We start from the raw sequence: 6,596 nt of genomic DNA, 5'->3' as shown, positions 1-6,596 counted from the left end.
ATAATTTCAAGGTTTTTATTGGCCTGAACAACTGGAAAGATGAAATTGCCATTCACTGAGATGAAGAAGGCTGCAGGTAGAGTAGTTTTGGGGAGAAGCCCAGGAGTTGAAATTTGAATATCTTGAGTTTGAACTGTCTCTCAGATATGGAGGAAGAGATGTCAATTATTGTGTTCAATTTTCCTGATAAATTCTCTTAGTCTATTTGGGCTGCCATAACAAAATACCACAGATTAGCAGTCTTATAAACAATAGAAATTTATTTCTCAAAGTTCTAGAGGCTGGAAGTCCAAGATCAGGGTGCCAGCATGATTGGGTGAGGGCCCTCTTCCGGGTCTCAGACTGCCAACTTCTTGCTGTGTCCTCATGTGGTGGAAGGGGCTAGGGGAGCTCTGCAGGGCCTCTCTTATAAGGACACTAATTCCATTCATGGGGGTTTCACCCTCATGACCTAAGCACTTCCCAGAAGCCCCACCTCCTAATATCATCACATTGGGCATTAGGATTTCAACATATGGATTTGGGGGACACAAGCATTCAGACCATACCACAAGTCGAGTAAGTCCTTCTTCCTTTCTTCCTTTCTTTCTTTTTCTTCCTTCCTTCCTTCCTTTCCTTCCTTCCTTCCTTCCTTCCTTCCTTCCTCCTTCCTTCCTCCCTCCCTCCCTCTTTCTTTCTTCCTTCCTTCCTTCCTTCCTTCCTTCCTTCCTTCCTTTCTTTCTTTCTTTCTCTTTCTTTCTTTCTTTCTTTCTTTCTTTCTTTCTTTCTTTCTTTCTTTCTTTCTTTCTTCCTTCCTTCCTTCCTTCCTTCTTCCCCTTCCTCCCTCCCTCCCTCTTTCCTTCCTTCCTTCCCTCCTTGCTTTCTTTCTCTCCCTCTGTCTCCCTCCCTTCTTCCCTCCCTTTTTTTAATTTGATCCCACCTGATTTCTATCTTTTGGGCATTTCTTTTTCCAGGCCTCAAGAGCACCTGTTCTTATTTTTCAGCGTGTCACAGCGATTCAGTTTCCTTACCTATAAAATGTGCCAAAGGATAGCTGCTTAGCTCATGAATTTATCAGCTAAGGGCCGAATGAGATTATAGAAAGGAAAGTGCTTGGTAAATTGTATACTCTATAAAATGTTAAATTTCTGTTAGCTCTTACTTTTTCAAGAGTGATTGATTTCATGATTTGATATATGGACTCTGTTTTCTTTCTAATTGTGATTGTTTTCATTGAGTTTAGATGGCCCACATTTTAGTGGTGACATACTTGAAATCTCCAGTTGTGGTTAGCAGGATTATGGGAAGTGGGACCAAGGATATTTAGACCCATTTCTGATCCCAAGTTTTTTTCTGCCACATGACATGTTGAGTTGAAAACAATGGACCTCCTCCTTACTCCTTTTATAAATGTTTACAGCACTCTTCTTCCACTCACTCCCCTAAGGGCAAGGATTAAGCTTTACTCATTTTGGTAGCCTCAGTGCCTGGCATAGCATGTCACGTAGTAGGCAGTTGTTTCATGTATATTTTTTTAACAATTGATTGGACTTTAGCAACAATTTTTGTCTGGACTGACTCGAGGGATATTATTAGTGTGATAAAAATTTTTGCTTAAAAATATTCCAACAAGGTTTCACTGACATGTTCATAGTGCCAATGGTGTGGGTATTTGTTTTAAGCAGAAAAATTGCCTTATTAGGACTAAATTCAGCATGGTTGTCCACAATCGAAACACTAATTATAACTTAAAAAACTGAAAAAGCTATACTTATTGAGAACTTCTATTTATTGAAATTGTCTCTAATGTCACAGTAACCCTGAAAGTCTCACTTTTGTTAAGATGCAGAACTGGAATGCATATCCTGGTCTGACTCCAAAGCCAATGTAACCAAGCAGGACCCTATGGACCTTCCTGGGACAGACTGCTCCCCACACCCTCTGCTTTAGCTCTTCTCCTTACTGTTATACCTAGATAACAGTATCTGATGCACATTTCCTGGGTTATTTTACAGTTGCTAAAACCCCCACCAAATGGAAGAGGCTAACTACACAGTGACTTTGAGCACGTAGCCTCCCAGGCCTACTGGAGCCTAAGGATTGATAATGTTAACCCCATGACACTGCCCTGTTACCTCACCATCAACCAATCGAGAATCGTGCACGAACTGATCACACACCCTGAGACTCCCCTCCTTCACCTGGCCTTTAAAAATGCTTTCTTGAAATCCATTGGGGAGTTTGGGCTTTTTGAGTGCTAGCTGCCCTGGACTCCTTGCTTTGTGCCCTGCAATAAATGCTGCACTTTCCTTCATCACAACCCGTTGTCAATAGATTGGTTTTACTGTGCATGGGTAAGCAGACCCAAGTTTGGTTCTGTGACACCAGCTCATTTAACTCTTCTGCCTCTAATTTGTTTCAAGCCAAGTAGGTAAGGAATATCAGCTGGCAGCAGCCTTATACAATTTCAGTTTTCTGTTGTTGGGGTACACTATTTACCCTATTTTTGCTCCATTTATTCACTTTTTTTTAGTGATAAAAGTAGTTTCTGATCCTCTTATTCTGTGTCATACTGACTTGCTTTTTTTCTTTTTCGTTCTTTTTTCTTTTTTTGTTATTCGAACTCACACTGAGACTCAAAGATCTCGCCAGTTGTAGTCCTTAATTTTTCCAAAGGAAGAAGAGAAATGGCTTTTTTTCACAGAACTGTATCTAATTTTAGCATTGTTTATGCAATGACTTTGAAAGTATGTTTTCAAATTGTCGTTAGTCTCTTTGTGTAGCCCTTGTGGCCTAAGCAACAATTGAGGTTAAATATTATTACATTTAGAGAGAGAAAAAGGCCTGATCTAGAAAAATGCAACAGATATTTATTGAGTGCCTACTATGTGTCAGTGTAATTACAGGCCCTGGGGAAACCCAGCAGTAAAAAATGCATACAAAAAAGTAGAGACAAAAAAGTATATATTTATACTAAAAAGTGATCCAATGGCAATGAAACATGCATTTTAAAATTCCTCTATAGATGATGTAATTTTTCCTTGAAACAGGTCATGTACATTTGTGGGTTTAATATCTGCCGTATAATGATATTATTGTAAATGAGTAAAACCAAAGAGTAATATTACTTGCCCATTTTTTTTGTTTTTCTCTTTTGGATGCCTTAAAACATTTGCTAAGTATAAATTTGTATCTTAGCCTTTTGGTAGTAACCATTAATTTAAAGCAATTTGGGGCAATGAATGCTTCTACTTCAATGAGGACTTCTGCTCAAAGCTTACTCTACATTTTTTCTGGAGTTACGTGCTGTTTGACATAAAAAGGAGACTATAATATTTATCATATGTTAGTGAGATGGAAGATCTTAAAGTGGAGGAAACTGCTTTTTAATGCTTTGGCAGGAATTTTAATAATTTCATAGTAAGAGAAAATACAGCTTATTTGGGGGGCAAGGATTTAAAATACCTCAGCAAATTTTAACTTTCATCAACTTTTCTATATGTACCCTGTGACAAAGGTGACTACAGAATGCCTTTTTACTCCTGGTATGTTGGTGGTGACACATGGCTTTGTCAAAGAATGACTCCGCAGAGACCTGTCTTGTAGCTTTGGAGCATAATAGATGCTTCTCTACTCTGCTGTATCCAATTCCAATTTCTCTTCCCAGTCAATGCCCTGCCACCATTGAACATTTGATTATCGATTCATTCTGATAGTACTTGTTAACTGCCTCTTGTATGCTGCCCTCACATCAATTTCAAAGCTCCTGGCAACAGGGTCAGTGTCTTCAAATTTAAAACCCTTTTAATTTTTTAAAATTTATTTTATTGAAGTATAGTTGACTTACAATGTTGTGTTAGTTTATGGTGTATAGCAAAGTGATTCATATATATATATATATATATATATATATATTCTTTTCCATGTTCTTTTCCAATATGGTTTATTACAGGATATTGAATATAGTTCCCTGTGCTATATAGTAGGACCTTGTTGTTTATTCATTTTCTAGATAATAGTTTGCATCTGCTAATCCCAAACTCCCAATCCATCCCTCCCGTACCCCCCTCCCCCTTGGCAACCACAAGTCTGTTCTCTATGTGTGTGAGTCTGTTTCTGCTTCATAGATAAGTTTATTTGTGTCATATTTTAGATTCCTCATATAAGTGATATCATATGGTGTTTGTCTTTCTCTTTCTGACTTACTTCAATTAGTATGATGATCTCCGGGTCTATCCATGTTGCTGCAAATGGCATTATTTCATTCTTCCTTATAACTGAGTAGTATTCCATTATATATATATATATATATATATATATATATATATATATATATATATACATACCACATCTTCTTTATCCATTCATCTGTCCATGGACATATACGTTGGTAAAACCCTTTTTTAAAAATTTTTGTTGTTGTTGTCATTTTTTTAAAATTTTCTTTGGAGTATAGTTGATTTACAATGTTATATTAATTTCAGGTGTACAGCAAAGTGAATCAGTTGTACATATACATATATCCACTCTTTTTTTTTTTTCTTTGCGGTACGCAGGCCTCTCACTGTTGTGGCCTCTCCTGTTGCGGGGCACAGGCTCCGGACGCGCAGGTTCAGCGGCCATGGCTCATGGGCCCAGCCGCTCCGCGGCATGTGGGATCTTCCCGGACAGGGGCACGAACCCGTGTCCCCTGCATCGGCAGGCAGACTCTCAACCACTGTGCCACCAGGGAAGCCCTATATCCACTCTTTTTTAGATTCTTTTCCCATATAGGCCATTACAGAATATTGAGTAGAGTTCCCTATGCTATACAGTAGGTCCTCATTTGTTATCTATTTTATATTTAGTAGTGTGTATATGTCAATTCCAATCTCCCAATTTATCCCTACCCCCTTACCCCCTGGTAACCATGATTTTGTTTTCTACATCTGTGACTCTACTTCTGTTTTGTAAATAAGTTCATTTGTACCCTTTTTTTTTAGATTCCACATATAAGCGATATAATATGCTATTTGTCTTTCTCTGTCTGACTTACTTTACTTAGTATGACAATCTCTAGGTCCATCCATGTTGCTGCAAATGGCATTATTTTGTTCCTTTTTATGACTGAGTAATATTCCATTGTATATATATGCCACATCTTCTTTATCCATTTATCTGTCAGTGGACATTTAAGTTGCTTCCATGTCTTAACTATTGTAAATAATGCTGCAATGAACATTGGGTGAATGTATCTTTTTGAATTATGGTTTTCTCAGGGTATATGCCCAGTAGTGGGATTGCTGGGTCATATGGTAGCTCTATTTTTAGTTTTTCGAGGGACCTCCATAATGTTCTCCATAGTGGCTGTACCAGTTTACATTCCCACCAACAGTGCAAGAGGGTTCCCTTTTCTCCACACCCTCTCCAGCATTTATTGTTTGTAGATTTTTTGGTGATGGCCATTCTGACCAGTGTGAAGTTATACCTCACTGTAGTTTTGATTTGCATTTCTCTAATTATTAGTGATGTTGAGCATCTTTTCATGTGCATCATGGCCATCTGTATGTCTTCTTTGGAGAAATGTTTATCTAGATCTTCCACCCATTTTTTTGACTGGGTTGTTTGTTTTTTTGATATTGAGCTGCCTGAGCTCTTTGTATATTTTGGAGATTAATCCCTTGTCAGTTGCTTAATTTGCAAATGTTTTCTCCCATTCTGAGGGTAAAACCCTTTTCTTTTAAACTTTAGCTTCCCCTTCAACACATACCATATAGTAGGAACTCAAAATTTACTTTTGGATTCATTCATTTAATCAAGGTGTAGGGATAAGTATCAGCAGTGTGGTGTCACAGAATGAGCACTCTACCATTTACCAGCTGTAGGACCTTAAGCTTTCCACAATCTCTCTGTGTTGGGGTTTCTTCTTTAAAACAAAGGTGCCTAAACTAATTTTTTTCAAATTCCTTTCAATTCTATGATCCAGTGATCCAAAGGAGTGAATAAGAATCCTCTATATTTCTAATTTTCCACTCATGTCTTATAGTTAGTGAATGTTCTCCCATCCTCTGGGATTTATATTTATGACTCCTCTTGATGGTATATAACAAAATGATTTAGAAGAAAGAGAAGAGCTTGAATACAGTGTAGTATATTCAGTAGAAAATTAGTAAATAAAGAATAAAAAGGCAGATTTTTTTCACAGTCTATTGTTTTTCCAGGCATAGTTACCAATGGTTTCAAAACATATTCTTCAAAGAATAACAAGCCTTTTTCTCTTTAAAGCTTTCCCTTACATATTTGCTTTATTTTTAGCTGACTAGAGGATCTGTGTGTTATACACCAAATTTCCTCAAGCTGGCCTTCTTTTAACATATGCAATTTTTCTAATCACAGTTATTTGTGAGAGCAAGACTGCACATGCTGGTAGGAAAGACAGCAGTGTTGGCTAATTTTAGGAATAATTAGACCAGTCATGGCAATAAAGGATTGGTCTATGTGTGTAGGGCCTTAGAAGAAATCAGTCTGGGATAAATATGTATATAAATCTTAATATGAATAAAATTCTTAATCTAATTAGAAAAGAAATCCTAATGGGAAATGATATATAATCTGTCTCACCTTCCTACCTCACAGAG

The sequence above is a fragment of the Phocoena phocoena genome, chromosome X, assembly GCF_963924675.1.
Source record: "Phocoena phocoena chromosome X, mPhoPho1.1, whole genome shotgun sequence".
NCBI classification, from domain to species: Eukaryota; Metazoa; Chordata; class Mammalia; order Artiodactyla; family Phocoenidae; genus Phocoena; species Phocoena phocoena.
This window is presented reverse-complemented; position numbering follows the sequence as displayed.